Consider the following 20,233-nt stretch of genomic DNA (forward strand, 5'->3'; position numbering starts at 1 on the left):
GGACACAGCACTCTTCAGTAGTTGATGGAGAGAGCTCACCTAACTCATATATACTGTGGTGTGAGCCTCTGTGGGCCACTTTTTTCTCTTCTCCTTCACAGGTCATAAGTTCGGACATTGTTGCAGTCATCCTGTTGAAACTGCCCCCACCAGCTTCCATGTTTTCAGTTGCATTCTGCACTGCAGCAGCTGGCCGTGGCTGAAGCTCACAGGGAAGGCCATTGCACATATGACCCTGTCAAACTCAGCATTAAGGTCAACTCTTACTTACTTACTGTTGATGTTGGATGAAAAATTCCAAAATGTCAGCTTTGCAGGGGCTCAGGAAAACTAAACGTAGCACTTGCACTATATGTTGACCTTATCTTAACCGCAGTGCATTTTGTGTTTTTAGAGCCACTCCACAAACTCGAGTGTCTGCCAAGTGAGTTAGCTACAGTGGTCAGTTCATTCAGGAAATACAAATAGGATCACCCAAGTTCATTATTTCCAATTGTGCATTTTGCTGCTGTAATCAGGAATTGCTTTAATACCGTACGAGAATGGAAAGCTCAACGGGCAGCAACATTTGCCACGGGGAGGGGGTTGGGGATTATAATTCTGTTCATGTTAATCTTTTCTGAGGCAAAAATTCCAGACTAATGAAATATTGTTACAAGACAGGTATGCAGGGTAACATTTGAGTCAGCACATTGTCAGTGGTGGAAGGTCACGACTCTGTAAGCTGTGGTGATGCTTTCAGCGACTGCTGCAGATATCATCTCTGTGCGGCGGGCCGCAGTCCCAGAGGACATGTCGTCCGTGGCTTTTACCCTCCACTGTCCTCTGCGTCTCTGCGGGGCTCTCATTAGAGAAGCAAACACATTATCCACACTGGCTTCCATATAGACAGGAGGAAGGAGGAGATGGAGAGCAGGAAGTAATGATCCACAGTGTCCAGGTAAAATTAGCTCCATTAATCACACCATTGATTTGGTCAGCTGCAGTAAGCAATGACCCTTCCTTTTTCTCCTTCACAAGGAGCACTTATGAACTTCTAAGAGACTGGCGTGGGTCTCTGGTTAACTATAAATGATATGTTTTGATCGTGAAGAAATAGTTTTTATTGAATTGTCTGATGTTTATCTGGAGGTTGTTTTCTTCTGCTGTTTACGTTTCTTTAGTCTGAGGGAACAGTCGATACCTGTCTACGTGTAGATTAAGAAGAATTGGGCTTAAAAACTTTTTCCATCCCCTGCTCATTCAGAGAAGAGAGACTCATAACTTACTTGAAAACTTTTAAATCTTACTCTTCTATTGCCACCTTAGTCCTTCCTCCTACCAATAGATTACCTGTTGTCTTCTAACCCAGACATGCGCTGTGAGATTTAAGAGGGAGATAAAAAAAATATTCACTTTGATTGATGCTCACCTTACCGAAGTGTGTCACACATAAACCGAATGTCTTTCCTTCAGTCACTCTGATGCTTTCTCCACAGAGGTTTCACTGTGTCTACTTGTGTTCGTGACAGTTTTCATAGTTCACAATGTGACCCAAAACCTAGAGGCTTTGTTTTGGCAGTCATGGCCCCCACAAACATGAAGCCATCATTGTTTCAATGATACTTCATCTACAAGATAGAAGCTGTATCTGAATACATTATCTGCATTTAAAAACACATTTAAATGCATGCATTGTGCGTAATAGTTGTGATCATCCGCACCACATTTGGAAGTGGTCAGGCTTGGAAATCACAACCAGTGTAACTCTTCTTATTCCTTCACTTACTGCTGCTAGCAGAAAAGTGAGATTTAGTCATGTCAAAGGTGTGCGCTGTTTTTGACGTCACGCGCCACGTTATTGCTTACATGAGATTAATTTCAACAAAATACTGTTGCTGTTGATCCTGCTATCTGCAGTTTTTACACGCTCACATATACACACACAGTTACCGGCCCTCCATTAAGAAAGACAGAGGTGTCAGAGTGAACTTAGGACGTGGCTTCTACATTCAACACAGATGCTCTCACAAACAAATCCCGACGCCAACATCGTCGTCGGTTTTGAATATATATATTTTTTCATTTATGTATGCTGTATGCATTTTGTTCATTCCTAAATTGTGAGTCTACACCAGCCAAAATACTGTTTTTAGTAATTAACATTTGAAATGATGAAGCCACTTGAACAATAACACAAAATTAGCTGCCTTCCCATAAAAACACAAAAACTTTTCAGAAGTACTTAAGGTTTTGTCCGGGCCCAAAACCCTGTTTACTTTTTCCCTCGCAGGCTTCTAGACTCCTGATTGGCCAACATTTCTATACGGTTAGGATTTGGCATGTTCTTGACAGCGTTTGACTTCGATTTTTTAAAAACTGCACATGTGGACAATGTAAAAAAACAACGAAAACGTAAAATCTTCTTGTGTACGTGTGGACATCGTCTAAGTCACAACAATAGTCACCTCAAGGTGCTTTGTATTGTAATGTAAAGAGCCTATAACAATACAGAGAAAACTCTGGGGGCAATCAGGAGCCCCCTGTGAGCAAAAAATTAGTGACAGTGGGAAGGAGAAAAATCCCTGTTAACAGGAAGAAACCGCCAGTAGAACCAGGCTCAAGTAGGGGCAGCAATCAGAGGTTGTAACTTTGCAAGCCGTCGTGCTGCCATCTTTATTTTTTTTAGAGAGAAGAATCTTTCCGCTGGCAGGACTTCCGAACAAATCAAATCTATTCTATATGTTTTCCTAATTGTTCTGTCAGGAACATTTAACATCCTAACTGAGTTCTAAAGTTAGCTCTTAGGTTTTTTGCAGTTTCTCCGAGCATCTGCGTTGCACAGTCTGCCTGTGTGGGGAATGTCTTGCGATTTTCACTCCAAGGAAAATTGCAGCATAGTGTTAACACGCACCTGAATTCACACCAGAAAACTGCCACAACTTCTGTGTTTATAGAGGTGCTCACACTTGCTGATGATCAAGTTATGAAGTGCACTTCATTAGCAGCACCTGGCTCTTACTTACCCTCTGTGCCTACAGTAAGTGGAAACTTTCTTTTTCACATGACTTTGTATGGTATTAAAATGCATCACAAAGCCCAAGCAAAGCAAATTCAGTGAAGAGCCTGTGTTGTATTATTATGGACATGGATGATATGGAGCATTTTTGTACTTCATATCTGTTTCACTTGAGCATTTTTAGAGCAGTAATATCATTTTATGTCTTATCCATAAAGTCTGGGGTTATTTCTATTGCTCTACAATGGTAGAAATGTTAGTGTGATTATTAATGTGTTATGAACGGCTGTGTGCAGGCAGGAATAGGACCCAAGGTGCAGACAATCGGAGGCAAAACTTGAACTCAAAACAGCTTTAATGCTAAACTCAAATGTAACATAACTGGATATATCAAAATAAACTTACACCGGAAGACTGACAGAACGCACAGCAAGATAAGGGTAGATCATGACACAGACACAGAAACACAGGGCTTAAATACACAGAGGGAGCAATCAGGGAATAGGTAACAGGAGGGAAACACAGCTGGGGCAAATCAGGCCTAACGAGACAAGGGGAAGCAAAACCAGATACATTAATAGAATAGAATAGAATAGAATAGAATAGAATACTTTTATTTGTCAATTGCTTCAAATGTACTTGCCATACAAAGGAATTGAAATTACGTTTCACACTGTCCCATGCGTAGACATTGACAACAATAAGGTGCAGATGCACAACAAAAACAGCCCTAACAATAAGGTAATAAATAGTAATATAGTAATATAAATAGTGCTAAAAGAAATACTAAAAATATATATATAGCAGCAGGTGTGTGCAATTGCAATGCAAGTCAGGAATGTTTTCAGTTCTTGGTTCAGAGAGTGTTTCCTTGTTGGAGTTCTGCCAATCTGGTGATTCTGCTGGCTGGGAGCCGGGAGGGAAGAGAGTTCAGCAGTCTCACAGCCTGGTGGATGAAGCTGTTGGTGAGCCTGGTAGTGCGGGAGCGGAGACTTCTGTATCTCTTTCCAGAGGGCGGGAGGCTGAACAGACAGTGCGCGGGGTGGGTTGCATCGTTGACAATTGTGATGGCTTTGCGGGTGAGGCGAGTGGTGTAAATGTCTTGCAGGGAGGGGAGTGGTACACCAACTATCCTCTCAGCTGTTCTCACAATGCGTTGTAGAGCTTTTCTGTTATAGTCAGTGCAGCTACCGCCCCACACAGTGATGCAGCTGGAGAGGATACTTTCAATAGTTCCTCTGTAGAATGTAGTCAGGATGGGTGGTGGAGCACTTGCCCGCTTGAGTTTGCGCAGGAAGTAGAGGCGCTGTTGTGCTTTCTTGGCCAGTGATGCTGTGTTGGTGGTCTAAGAGAGGTCCTCACTGATGTGCACCCCCAGGAACTTGGTGCTGCTCACTCTCTCCACCGCAGCGCCGTCGATGGTCAATGGGGGGTGACAGGTGTGGCCTCTCTGGAAGTTGACAATAATCTCCTTGGTCTTACTGACATTTAGCAGGAGCTTGTTGTCTCTGCACCACGTGGTCAGGAGCTCAACCTCTTTCCTGTAACATCAGACATGGACCTTCAAAATAAAACAGGAAACATAATGCAGACTGAACTAAAGACACAGACTCATATGCAGGCACTGCAACAGAGGGAACAAAGACATGGGACCAGGGCAGACAGACACTGACTGGACACGGGGATATAGCAACTAAGGATTACACAGAGACATAAACCATAAGACATAAATCTAACGAAGAAACCAAAGAATAGAAATGATAAATAATACAATAAACTCAAAACCCTGGATCAACCACCCAGGCATCCTAATATAAGGCGGTTAATACATTAAAACAAAATCTTAATAGAACCCAACAGTTGTTCTCAGTCGTCTCCACTCATATGACAATGAATAAATTGCTGATATTTAAAGAGAAGCTTTCATAAATCTGTTTTCTTTGGCATGAAACAAATGCTCAGAGTTATTTTAATATTTATTGGAAACAAAACTCACTGATCCTGTGCATCAAATGCACTTTATAAATAAAGTATCCTGGTACTCTTACATGTAATGCAGTTCAAAAATCTCTTTGTAACTCTGCCATTTGCACTTTGCATTTGAACCCCTCGAAACCTGCCTTTTTGATAAATATCTTTCAGCAGCCATACCCCAGTCTGATACAAAGCTTTTAGCTTTTAGGGCCCAAACCTTGATGATATCAGCAGGGCTATTTTATTTCTTCGATGATGGAGTGCTCCCTTACAGAGCTGTAGTTGACATTATGTAACTGTTTTCATGGAGCAATTAGCACTGGTCATACTGAGCTCCGTGTTTAAAATAACCGCAGCAGCCTTTCATAAAAGTTGCCACGGTGGCTTTGAGTGCTACGAGTCCGCATTTTGACCCTTACGCGAGTGGATACAAGAGCGTGAGAACATCCCGAGAGCAAAAATGTCTGTTTATTTTTTCCTGCGCTGATTTCACAGCTTCCTTTGACAGTGATAAAGTTTTATCAGCAGGAGACATGGGATGCAATCTTTTCATGTTCAATGCTCCCATTTTTGAGGGCCTCAGCAACAAATCTGCTAAATCAACACACACCCCAGACATCCACCCCACCCCCGTCTCTGGCAATTATTTTCTGTGAGGGGAACCTCAGGCTCAGGAAGTTTTACGTATTTCAAGCAGCCCGCAGAGGCTGGCTGCACGGCTACTCGCTGGCAATTCATATTATTTGCTTTCTCCTGCTTTGTCTCAAACCTCCATGTGACGACGATATGACCGCTCTGGACTTTTTGGTACCAGCGGGATTATGGACCCTGGTTTGTTTCCAGAGATCGGTAGATCAGCATTTTTATTTTTTATTTTTTTGCTCAAATCTCAGGCAGTTGGGATAAGATCTGCAAAATTTTGCAAGCCTAAATCAACCACATCTATATCTTAATATCTAGCAAAAACGTTTTAGTCTTGTTAGGAAGCAGGCTTCGACTACACAGAGTCTCTGAGGAATATGTAAAGGAAAGGAAGTGAAGGTTAAAATAAGATGACAGCAGGGTGCATGAGATAAATGACTGTGGGAAAGAGAGGAGCTCCACGAAGCAGTCAACCTGATGTAAATGGCTCTTCACAAAGGAAATGCGGGGCTTTGCCCTTGTAACACAAAGTGCATGTTATGTATGCTGTACTGTGTGATCACACAGGAGCTGACAAGGAGCACTGAAGAGTACTGCCGCATGGTGCTCTACTTACAGGAGGCATGTATGGTCAGTGGCCTGAATAGTGTGAAATGTGTGTGTGTGCACTGTGTACACCAATCTGTGTTATGCCTGAGCACGGGTGTGAGTTCAGCATGAGTCATGGGCATACTGATGTGTTGGTTTCACACGCTAGAGCATCCAGTTACTGGGTCATACAATGCAGCCTTCACCTTTAGGGTGCATACAGTATATGCATGCTAGATCCAGCCCAAATTGGCAACTCACATTCAAACCCCAAGGTGCAATGGTAAATATTTGTAAAGGTTTGCACAAATTTACATTCTGACACCTGCGACCCTGAGCAAATAAGAAAACTGGTGGATACTCAGATACATGCACAAAGTGCTTTCTTTCTACATTTTCCTGGCTTATTTTTCTGAAAATAGGAAAAGTAGGTTCAGCTATAATATTTTATTTCTGAACCAAATTCCTGAAAAGTCAAATCTAAGAAATAATTAGAGCAAATTATAGACAGAGGAGCCTTTCCCTAATTGGATGTAGGGGCGGTTTTGCTGATGGTTTTAACTAGGATTGAGTCGCTAAGGAAAATGTAAAGGATGCTAATCTCCTTTAGAGAAAAATATTGTGACTGTGTGAGCCGTGCTGGGCACAATTTGTGATAATTTGCCCGATTAATGAAATCTTATATATGATTTATAATATAAATAAACACTTGTTCCTGTTTCTTGTAATGAATGCCTGATAAATAAATAGGACTTTTAGCTAACAGTGCTAAAAACTTTTTCCTGTTCTGTTAAAGAATATCTGTGAAGCTGGTTATCCATGAGCAGTGTTGAGGTGGTTACTCAAATAAAGAATCTTATAGCACGTTACTCATTACTTTTCTTTAAAGTAATGCAGTGTGTTACTTAACTACTTGCCAGAGAAAGTAATTTGTTACACGTCCTGTTACATTACTTTCTCGTTACTCCATAAAGATGACCTGGAGCGCACTGTCACATAATTATCAGGCTACAGAGTCAGCAAACACTCAGGTTTGTCATCACTCTGGGTTCTTGGGTAGCTTTGTGTTAGCATGCTATCTGTGCAGACACATGCGTATATATATATAATACATTTGATTCTGTCCTGAATGCAGTTTTACCTTTACCACAGCGCTCTTGAGCAATAACAATTAGTGTCCATATCTCCACTCCTGCTCCACAATTTTCCTCCATGTCCACAGAAACGCGTTACATTACTGCGTCACTGAAAACTATAATGTGTTGCACCCAGCACTATGCACAAAGAAGCTCTTTCATTTGTTGCATAAGTCACTTAAAGTAAACTTTATATATATATATGAAATGTACATTTGTCACTCACCTCTTTTCACTCTCTGCATGTTTATACACCACTTTGCATTTAACCATTACTGATTATTAATCTCTGGCTCTTTTCAGCAGTGTCTGCTACTTGAAGTTTCTTCCTGTTAAAAGGGAGTTTTTCTGCCCCACTGTCGCTAAGTGCTTACTCACAGGAGAGCTGATTATTAGGAATTTCTCTGTTACTGCAAGGACTTTACCGAACGATTTAAAGCACCTTGAGGTGACTGTTGTTGTTATTTTCTACCTATATTAAATAAACTGAATTGAATGAAATAGTAGCAGTAGCAAGTAGCTCACATTTCTCTGTGAAGATGATAAACAGATGCCGAATGGTGTGATTTTAACATAACACAGGCAAGTGTGCGCATAGAACAAACTGTTTTTTGGCACAATGTGAGCAGCATTCAGAATAGTTTTTTTTATAACGCTATGATGAAACAAACTTACTGGAGTAGTGTCTGATGTAAATCATATGCTATAACCTCGCTAATCACTACATTTCAAATCAGGGAGATTGGGGTCAGCAGTGTTAGGAGGCGCCTCCGCCACCATCACCAAAGCACCGAATGAGGGGACATTGTTTGAAAGAAAGATGTTTAGTCCGTACAGTTACAGGGGATTGCCAAATCAATGCAAATTTGCATATAAGCTCTGAAAAGTTTCTGCAGCGGTTAAGCTCATTTTCTTTTGTTTGTTTTGTCTCATTATAGCAGTGTGGCTGGTTGGCCTGAATTTGTTTTGCTCTGCACAGAGAACACGTGCCAGTTAAAGGATGAGAAAGGGTTTGCTTCTACATACATATTCTTTTCTGGTAATTGGGAAGTCAATACGATATTGCTTTTGCCCCATTCAAGGTGATGAGGTTGTTGCAACCACATTTTCTCCTCATACTTTATATTCTGTGAAGCATAAGAAAATATTTCAATTCACTGCCTGCTCTATAATTCTTTATCTAATAGAAATTGCTTAGCTACAGTCTTTTGATTGAAGGTGCTGTCACACTCATTGGCAATCTAATTTAGCTTTTTGTTTGTTTTCATAAACCCTCTTGTAGATGATAGTTTGACAGAAACTGCACAACAGTTTTGTTGTAGTTTCAGATCAAATATAAATATAAGAAAGGAAAATAAATAATATCTCTAAGATATCAAGTTTAAAGGGTTTTAAACCGTTTTCTGCCAGAACACCACAGCTGTAGCACCAGATATTAGGACCCACTAAAAATGTTATCATCTGACATTTAGATATAAGACTTCTCACATTACTGTATTCAACTAATGTTGTCTTTTATTTTTGTGGTTTTTTAATAACATAAAGCAACTTTCTTCTTTTTCTCACCCTAAGCTTGTGCAGTCATGTAGGTCTCTTCAGAGCCGCTATCACACTAAATGCTTTCAGGTATTTTCATCCTTAGCCATTCACACTCCAGGCTATAAAATATACGTCTTATCCAAAAGCTACTTGAGGTAAGGTGTTCTAGTTAAGGAGATAAAACTGTCTTTGGGTTGTAGAAACACTTTTCCATAGAGACTCTAAACCACTAAGGAAAGGTGTATTCTTCAACTAGTTATTAGTGGTTGTGGGAGGTTGCTCACTGATGCAAGGTGAAATAAATAACAAAGTAGGGTGCAACATCAAAAACTTTCTTGTGATGCACTGGTTGTAAGCAGATTTCTGTGGTTGCTCTGGCTTGCATGGACAATTTCTACTCTTGGAGATGTGTGAGATTTAGAAGTGTAGAATAAAAGATGGAAACAGAAAACATTCATGGTCAAAATTAAAGTTGTGCCTTACTTTTTCCTAACAACTGGCAGGTGCTGATGGGTTACTGACTGTTCTCTTGGCCTGAATGAAGGGGCTTTAGTAGTTGATTAGCTAGCGACAGCCAGCAGGCACTTCCAACAACAATTGTGATCTGTGGTTGCCAGATTGTAACTAAACAGTGTCTAAGTCTCTGTGAATAAGGCATAAGAAGACTGGTCAGCATGAAACATACCAACCATCACAACCCTCACATGACTGTAGTAGAACCTTTATAAAGACCTGGAGGTTAATCAATTTAGAAAGAGAATGTTGTTTGTAAACTGTAGAAATCAACCAATGTTGGCTTTTATTCACTGACACGTGCAGAAATAATTACAACCTCTTTACATGAAGGAAATCACTCTTCAAGGTAGCGTGTGTAAAATCTCACCACTAGATGTCAGTAGATTGTGGTCAGAGGAATTCTGATTTCTTACCCCTCCCAATTCAAGTGCATAATCCTATCTACGGTGGCAGCTGTAAGACAAACAACTCTGTATCTACTCTGGAAGAGGCTGTAAATCTTCAAGAAAGGAGTCACATATATCTGGGTGACAACAGCGACACTAAGGTGAATTGTTAGCTGCTGTTAGCCAGCATTAGTCAAACTTTCTTCGATGTAGATCTATCAGAGACAAACAGTGATTTGTATAGGAAACCTTACTTTAGCTTGAATAACGTTATTTTATAACCAGGTGTTGCTTAACCCACTCGTTGTCACCTGTTCAGAGATGGGACGGATACACGTCTAATCTGCTAACAATAGGTAATTGTGATAATATCAGGATTAAATACATGAGCCCAGGTATGTTTTCATGTTAGACTCGTGACTTAAGCTAAGGAGAAAGACATTTTATTAAGATGCCAGTGGGGTTGTCTCTTGAAGAGGGACCTATGATAAAACCTATGTTTTATATTTTGTGTCTGAAAGTGCAGACTTGCATTAAAATTTGCCTCCAAAGCAAACCTCTCCTCTGCCTTTGGCGTAATATGTATTTGTCTGTAGCCACATATATAATACATGATTGGGCGAAACAGTGATTTCCATCTCAGATACTGGGTTCAAGAGTGTGTGTGAACATGGTGATTTTCATATGATGTATTTTTAAAGGGTTAATTTAATAGAAAGTTTTGGAGAATTTTGTTGGAATTACACACAAATCAGTGCAACTAACTGTACCTTAAAAAAATACAGTGTAGGGTATTACAGGTTTGCTAAAGGCATTTAGATGTTCCATAATACTTCAGGTACAGTGTTCAGTGCACAGATAAATAAGTAAGTAAAACTTTATTTATTTTTTCTAGATCACAAAGTGCTTCACACAAGGATAACAAAGTATAAAACAAAACAGACAACAGTCAACAGATGTGACAAAAGTGAAAACAATTTGGCAAAATACATTTGCAAACATAATTTAACTGCACACCAAAACGCACAAACACACACAAAAAACCATAACAGCTATGGAAAATTATGGAAAGACTCGTGGTTTGTTGCTGCTTTACTACCCAAGGGCTGGATGCTTTGCAAACCTGGACCTGGATTCTATCAAGAACACTTCCAGGTGGATGCCAGAATAGCAGGTAGGTTTGGCGATGCAGCAATGACCCAAGACTAAAAACAAATTAACATGAGAAACAACAAGTTTTTTGGAATAAGCTAGTCAGAGAGATGTGATGGGAGTAGCACAACCTGAAAAAGATCAAGACGTAGCAGAGATAATGACTAACTGAAACAGTTTAATAGCAGGAATAATCAAAAATTGACCTCATTATTGTGTACAAGGCTCATAAGCAGCTGCAGGAAGCCTCTGACTGTGGTTCTAAGAGTTTACCTACTTTTTCCAGCCTGCAGTTCAACAAAGACATTAAAAATGCAGCTGTTTGTGTGCAATGAGTGTCTTCAGATTTGGCCACATTTTATGAGTAAAATCCAACTGTTCACATTTTTTCTCTTGAAACTGTAATGAATCACTTCATGTAATTTTGCCTTAGATAAAAACCATTCATGTAACTGCACTCATTAGAGCTCGTTCATGCATCTTGTCAGAATGGACACAAATGGCTTCATCTGCACCAACACAGTGGATTCTTTAAAAAAATGAATCTTTCTTCCTTATCAAACTCTAAACCTTGGCACTACTTGGCACCACTTTATGAATCGATTTAAGACTTCATAATGGAATTTTCATTATTAATGATTCAGTGGCAGGCATGATAAAACGGTGGCTGTGCACCACAGATGGCCCTTTGTAGGGGTATCTAAAAACAGTCATTCACTGAGCCTCTGCTGTAAGCTGGCTGTGACTCAAAGTTTTCACCTTTACAGTGAGGACACTGAAAAATGTCTATTTACAGTGTCGAGCAGAGCTGTGAAATGTGCTACTCAGCAGACAGTGTGTATTTTTAGTAAGTGGCTGTGTTAGTGGTGAGTAGCTGTAGCTCTCTGACAGAGTTACTTAGCAAACCCCCGTGGCCTCAGACTATCTATCCCTTTTACAGAGAAGTCATTATAGAAGTGGATTATACACGACAGCAGAATCTCATTTCCAAACCTCTCAGGAGCGCAGGCTGAAATGTTTGGATTAAAATACTCGGGAAAGCTTATTCCAAATATGAAACATAAATTTGCACTCAATTTAAAATGTTCTGTATGGTTTAATTTTTAACTCTGAGGCTTGTATCTATCAATAAGTAAGATGTAGCCCATTTTTCAGTGGACACACTCGACTATATGAATTCACTCTGGACTGTCAGCTCAGGCCTTGTGTTTGATAACTGAGGACGTCTCCGATTCTGATCAGATTTAATCTCCCCACTAATCCAAGGGAGCACAGACTAATGTACTTCATAAATTTATGAGATGGTTACCCAACAAGCCGTTTCTTTTTTCTTGTGTACTTGGGAATTAAAGCTTCCTCAGTGTCAAGAAACCAGATTTCAGCACATTTAAATAGGTTTCTGTCATTATCGTGTTAGTGGTGGGATTATTATTCCATCTGTAGTCATTTATATTTGACAGTACAGCTCTCTCCTCCAAGAACCTAAAGGCAGGGAGAGTAACTGCAAGGCCATGTTATCGAACACAGGGAGCTTTCATTCAGAAATAGCATGAATACAATGAAATGAAGGGGCTGCGGTGAAGGTGGGTTGCAAATGGGCTTGCAGATGTATTTTGTCTATAGGATGCATAAAGCTCTATTAGCTTAGTCATCGGCTGATGCTGGCCGGGTCTGAGATCGTCTGATTTGCCTGGATCATCGGCTAAGCACAACTGTGTGTCCTGCCAGAGAAGATGTTTATGTTACTTTGAGTGAAAACATGAGATTTTTTATTTTAATTCTGATATAAACAGTACAAGTAATGAAAATAAATAAATAATGAGAAGGAATTCAGCATCTGAGTTTGATTACAGTATATATATTTTTTTGTGTTCTTGTGTTGAGAAAATAGTCAAAGATTCAAGGTAAAGGCCACCTGAAAGTGCACCAAAAGGTCATTTCTAAAACGTTCATATTAATTGCCAGTATTTTAACAGCTATTATTAATGCAAGCTTGCAGCTCTTGAACATGTGGTAAAGTTAGGATTTTTAGAAAAGCTCTTATGAGCCCAAATTAAACTGAACAATGAGAAAGATGAATAACATGTGGGATATTGATGTGGTCGGTTAAGTAGCAGAGGGGGCTGTTAATCTGATTCAGCTGCTTTGGCATGAAGGGAATTAACAGGTGGAGTAGAGGAGCAACAATGGGAAATTCTGTTAAACAGCAATGGTTTCACAGGTGGAGGCTTCTGACATTTTCCTCCTCTTTTCTCTGGCTAGGGTCAGTTCCATGAGTGATGCCTGGACCCAACAGAGGTTGCGCAGGTAGTCCAACTCCTCCAGGATGGCACATCAATACATGCCACTGCCAGAAGGTTTGCTGTGTCTCCCAGCACAGTCTCAAGAGCATGGAAGAAATTCAGGAGGTTACTCTAGGAGAGCTGGACAGGGCCGTAGAAGGTGCTTAACCCATCAGCGGGGCTAGTATCAGCTGCTTTGTGCAGGATGAGCAATGCCCAAAGCTCCAAAATGACCTCCAGCAGGACACCGCTGATGGGAATGTCTCTGACCAAACAATCAGAAACAGACTTCATGAGTGTGGCTTGAGTGTGCATATGCCCAACAGCACACGTTAATAGCAATTACTATTGTTATATTACATCAAGTTGGTAAAATGGAGTTGCTGTTTTTTGGTGTGAATATGAGACCAGCTGCTGTGGAACATTCCTCCACTAGTTTGCTCAGTCTTTGTGAGGTTAAATGGAATTTACATTTCTGATAATTTTTCTAGAAATTAACATTTTAATTCTTTTCATACTATCAAATAACTACACGGTGGGCCCACACATTAAAAACCATTTATTGCAAAGTAATTTCCAGTACCAGTAGTACTGAAATGAAGGGTTCTGTCTGCCATGTTGCCATGTTGGAGGTCAAGACTGTCAAACAAGAAGTTGCAGATTTAAAACATTTTTATAGTAGAGGTGAATCTGAAGATTATCTTTTAAAAAAAAAATCTGTCCTTTTTTTTCAAATACTGTTTGAAACATTATAAACAAACGTGTGTATTTGTATTTCTGTAGGACGCCTTGGATATGGTGAACAGACCGTTTTCTTGTTGTTTTTATGTAAAAATGTCTATTTTGAGAGTTAACTGATGAATACTCACATGGTAACACAACCACATGTGGGACATGCAAACAACAGAGTACCATTTCAAATTGCTGCAATGACATTGTTTCTAAATCTGTAGGTTGATCACTTTTCATTTCCATTAAACAGCAGGGCATCCTTTCACTCCTAACACATTATGGGCGACCGTGGCTCAGGGGATTGGGAAGCACATCTGTAACCGGAAAGTTGCCGGTTCGATACCTGTTGTGTCCTTGGGCAAGGACCACTGTACCCTACTGCATACTGGTATTGGCCAGTATATGGCAGCCTCGCTTCTGTCAGTCTGCCCCAGGGCAGCTGCGGCTGCGACTGTAGCTGCCTCCACCAGTGTGTGAGTGAATGAATAGTGGAATTGTAAAGTGCTATATAAATGCAATCCATTATTATTATTATTACCCAGTACATATCAGCAGAGATGGGCAGTCACTGTGAGCCAATTACTTTTTTCAAGTAATGAGTAAAGTGAGGGATTACTATTGCAAAAAAGTAATTACATTACTGTTACTGTTACTACCGTGATTTTGTTTGTGAGAGTTTCTCATGACAGTGACTTAAGCGCGTGTAACGTCTGTGGCAGCAACAGACGTGTGTAGATCAACAACGGATAATACTCTCATGGACAGAGTGCGAAGTACTTCCTTTACTTTGAGTTTGATTCTGTAAAAAGTGACAAAAACACTAGCGTCTGTTGTACACTCTACGTGGGAAGAAACTTCTTTCTACAGCAAATAATTAAACTTCAAATCTGAGCAAGCACCTAGCACGCTGGCAAAACTCCACCAGCCCCACTCCTGCTAAACAGGTGAAAACTTAGTGCTGCTGAATCTTTGATTCTATTTTCTTTTTGCTGTGTTTTGCTTGCATCTATTTGAAAGAGTGAGTGTAAACACATCAAGCATCGCTTGATGCAATGTGCATGAAGTTAAAAGATTAAAATGAATAAAACGAAGTTTTAAAAAGAGACTTTTTTAATTGATTCAATTTTATATGATGGATTATGCAGAAAAAATAGAATTTTATTATGTATTCAGGTCATGAATACGTAATAAAATTAGTTACTAATAAAGTAACGAATTACTTTTGAAAATAATTAATCAGTGAAGTAATGGGATTACTTTCTTGGAGAAGTACTCAGTAATTAGTAACAAATTACTCTTTTCAAGTAACTTGACCAAAAGTGCATATCAGTATAGGCAGTGTAGGAACTAACGCGTTATTAGGTAACGCGTTACAGTAACTACGTTATTATTGTGGTAACGAGCACGGTAACTAGTTATTATGCCAAAATCAGGAACGCGTTACTCGTTACTTCGTGTGGTGGTTATCGCGGAGCTTCCACAGATTCAGTAACATTAACAAGTGGTGGAGGCCAGCAGGTGGATGAGGGAAAGGGGAGGCAGGAGGAGGAGAGACCCGAGGCGGCCGCCGGTCCGAGTGTCAGGTGACTGAACTTCAGGTAAGAAGTTATGACCTGCAGTCTATCTGGGTCAGATATAAACCAAGTTTAGGTGGAGTTTATTTTCGTTATGCTGACTTTTTCCTACTGCGTGCTAGCTAGCATGACGGCGTTTCTATACAGCTGGGTGGTGCTATGATGAACTTTATTTTGTTCATAAGGTTAATTATTAGAGTTGCCAAACGTCCCGTAAAAAACAGAATCGTCTCGTATTCAGAGAAATTATTACACGTTTCGTATTGAGGTGAAAAGGAATACAGTTTGTCCCGGACTTCAGCTACAATGAAAAAGACACAAAGCTGGAGTTATTCTGTGTTTACGCTGCACAGCTGCCTCTTCTTCTCTCATTCTACTTCAATCATGAAACTGATCAATGATCAGCTGATCGGCTTTTCTCTCTTGTTTGTTTATCTCCCACTTTGCGCCAGAAAGAGGAAACCAGCGGAGGTCGCATTAAACAACAGCAGCACGTTTAAGCTTGATCAGCTGTTGTTAGAATTTATTTAATCTTACTTTCTACTATCAGTTCAATTCAATTCAATTCAATTTTATTTATATAGCGCCAAATCACAACAAAAGTCGCCTCAAGGCGCTTCATAGATACAGAGAAAAACCCAACAATCATATGACCCCCTATGAGCAAGCACTTGGGCGACAGTGGGAAGGAAAAACTCCCTTTTAACAGGAAGAAACCTCCAGCTGAACCAGGCTCAGGGAGGGGCGGGGCCATCTGCTGCGACCGGTTGGGGTGAGAGAAGGAAAACAGGATAAAAGACCTGCTGTGGAAGAGAGACAGAGGTTAATAACAGATATGATTCAATGCAGAGACGTCTATTAACTCATACTGAGTGAGAAAGGAGACTGGAAAGGAAAAACTCAATGCATCATGGGAATCCCCGGCAGCCTACGTCTATTGCAGCATAACTAAGGGAGGATTTAGGGTCACCTGGTCCAGCCCTAACTATATGCTTTAGCAAAAAGGAAAGTTTTAAGCCTAATCTTGAAAGTAGAGATAGTGTCTGTCTCCCGAATCCAAACTGGAAGCTGGTTTTGTCACGGTCTGCGGATGCAGACCGTGCGGAAATGTGTGTGGTGGACCCAGGAGCGAACACAAGCGAGGATGCAGGAGTGGAGTTAAACAAAAGCGAGCCTTTTATTCTGGCTGATGAAAGGAACAAAACAGAGTGAGGGCAGCATAAGAGTAATAGTTCAAACAGAAACCTAAACTGGACATAAACTAAGGAAAAGCTATGGCTGGAGATACAGAACACAGGGGGTGGTAACACAGACGACGCGACACAGACTACATGAAACACAGAGACTAAATACACAAGAGGGATGATCAGGGGAAGTGGCCACACATGGGAACACAGCTGACACAGATAAACATAACAAGACATGGCAGGAGTAAACAACACTGACGGGAGACTGTCAAAGTAAAACAGGAAGTACACAGGTGCAAACAGGAGGAGAGAGAGCACGGGCATAGTGGGCTGGGGAAACATGGAATGAAACACAAGGAGGGGAGATGAGGGCTCACAGATACATAGAGGGGCACACAGGGGGTAAAAGTCACAAGGGGAAGTCAAATAAGGAACAACACAACAGGACAACTCAGGAAACATGGCCTAAATAAGGAACGAAATACAAAAATACAAGAAACTAAGAATACTGGGCCCACATGGCCCAGGACCATGACAGGTTCAACAGAAGAGGGGCCTGAAAACTGAAGGCTCTGCCTCCCATTCTACTTTTAAATACTCTAGGAACAACAAGTAAGCCTGCAGTGTGAGAGCGAAGTGCTCTAATAGGGTGATATGGGACTACAAGGTCATTAAGATAAGATGGGGCCTGATTATTTAAGACCTTGTATGTGAGGAGCAGGATTTTGAATTCAATTCTGGATTTAACAGGAGAAATCTGCTCTCTCTTTCTAGTCCCTGTCAGGACTCTTGCTGCAGCATTTTGGATCAGCTGAAGGCTTTTCAGTGAGTTTTTTGGACATCCTGATAATAATGAATTACAGTCGTCCAGCCTGGAAGTAATAAATGCATGAACTAGTTTTTCAGCGTCACTCTGAGACAGGATATTTCTAATTTTAGAGATGTTGCACAAATGGAAGAAAGCAGTCTTACATATTTCGGCTGATGTTTGTTGGAGCCACAGCTGTAAAAGCTGCTGGTCATGATGTCGGTTTGGTTATCTGGTGAGAGGGAAACATGAAGATGAAACCAGGAGATGTCCTTACTGAATCATAAGAGCTGTGATGGAGAAACAGGTTTACCTTTTAGGTGACATGAATGAGTTGAAGGGAAGTTATGAACTGTTTCTGAGAGACAAATAACACCAGGATCCTTTTTTAGGTAGCTGACAGCTGGTAACTGTGCAGGGGCGGGTCTAGCAAAGTTTTGCCAGGGGGGCCAGGTAGGGCATTAACAGGGAGAGGGGGGCACAAAGAAATACTTTTCTTTCTTATTCTCATTTAAAATATCTCGCTTTTAAAAAATAATTATCTGAGTCTTACACCAAACAATTGATAGATTGATACATACCATCAAAACAGTGTACATCACTGTCACAACAGTGTTTGTTTTCATTCAAAGGCTTTATGATTTTTGGCAATCTGGCTGGGTATCCAGTTACGGAAGCAACACATTAACAAGAGAATTCTGAGTAAAACCAAAGTTACTTTCCCTAATAACTAGTTACTCTGAAAGTAACGAGTAACTTGAAGTAACTGAGTTACTTTTGATAGAAGTAACTAGTAATGTAACTAAGTTACTAATTTAAAGTAACTTACCCAACACTGAGTATAGGTATTCAGCATCATTTCAAAGTGTTCCTTTTCCAGCAGTGTAATTGCTTTAGCATGACTCCTTCCTTTCACACTATTGCAGGACATTTGAGCATCATGTTAGAGGCAATGCGTTCATATGAATCAGGTCATACATTCGGTTGAGTGCTGCCTGAAGCTGAGCACTCTCAGTGGTCGGGAAAACTCTCTGTGTGTCTTTCTTGGTGCCTCCATGAAAATTACTTCCATAAAAGAGGCTAATTAAAAATTGTACTAACTCTAAAACTGACTATGGATCTTATCTTTGATCATCTGTGCACTGTGTCAAAAGCAATTAAGGAAACTGGATGGGCTAAGTTGGCTTTTGTTCCCCAGTCAGTTTAATTAGTGCGATGAATAGTGTTAAAAAAAAAACAGGATCTAAATGCCATTCAGCACAGAAAGGCCGTTACTTTCTTTTTTTGTGGAGTCAGAGCAAAAATCTTTGTCTTTGTCCTTTATTTCCATTTTAATTTTAATTTTCCGAGGTGCAGCCGCGGTTTAAAAGCTGAAAAGTCAACGTGCCGTGATTGAACACGGGCTGTCTGAAAAATAAACATACTAACTTTAATTCATTTATAAACGCCATTAAATGTAATTGGGAAGATTGTCTCATTCATAACATACAACACAATCTGCCAGCGGTAATAACACTGTCACTTTGTGGTGTTTAGAGAATATATACAGCTCATCCGTGTACCTTTAATCCTCAAACAGGATGTTCACTCTCACAGTCCCATCACCTCACAGCCTGAATAATTTAAGCTCACTGATTCCTGATCTTGTGGCCACTGTGGCCCTGAAGTGGATTCACAGCCACTATTATTCATGCTGTTGTGTCATAGCTTTTATAACTACAATTCTAGCACAATGGGCCTTCGCACTAAATGTGTTTATGTGTGCTTCAGTGCATTCCATGTGTGTTTGTGTTTCAGTGAGATATTGCAAGAGGAAGACGTCTCATTTTCTATTTTCTTTAGAAATATCGATCCAAACTGGGCACAGGAGGGGTTTCCATATTACACGAGTCGTTCTGTGGAATCTTGCTTTCCTGGCGTCATGTTTCTGTGATTCCCCTCAGTGATATTTGAACTCTCAAAGCTACAGCGTAAACACGGTGTCTCCCACCAAAGATGCAGAGTCAAAAATCTCTATAGATATTTAACATGAAGCTGATTGGCTGTGATAAGGCTTCTTTTTTTTACACTGAAGCTGTAAGATGCCATAAACACCCCCAAAAAACAGATTTTATATTTCAGTATGTTTCCTAGGGCGACGTGGTGGTGCAGTTGTTAGTATTGTTGCCTCACAGTAGAAAGAATCGCTCTCATGTTCTCCCTGCGCCTCTGTGGTTTTCTTCCTACCCTCCAAAGTCATGCTTGTTAAGTTAATTGGTTATTCTAAATCGACCCTAGGTGTAAATTTGAGAGTGTGGGGTTGTCGGTCTCTCTCTTTGTTTTAGGTCTGAGTTGGACTTGCGATCTGTCCAGGGTGTACTCTGCCTTTTGCCCAATTACAGCTGGGATAGCTTCCAGCTCCCTCTGCAACCCTATTTTGGATAAGCAGCTAAGAAACCAGATGGATGCAAGCTCTGGGTGCCCATACTGATACTGTACTTTGGGTCCATGCATGGGTTTGTTGAGCTTTTTTCACAGTTCCATCTTCTCAGATTTGGTTCTTATTTGTACAAGTCAGTTTCTTTGCTGCATTGTTGCTGTTTTTAAGTTGGTAAGATAAATGTATACAACCCACAGAGCAGATCCGAGCTGTGTAATCTGCTGCAGAGATCTCAGTATAAATATACCTGGTGATTTTTGTTTTTATCTGTTTATGTACTCTGGATCACCTTAAATACTC

Source organism: Astatotilapia calliptera, chromosome 9 (assembly GCF_900246225.1).
Source record: "Astatotilapia calliptera chromosome 9, fAstCal1.2, whole genome shotgun sequence".
Lineage (NCBI taxonomy): Eukaryota > Metazoa > Chordata > Actinopteri > Cichliformes > Cichlidae > Astatotilapia > Astatotilapia calliptera.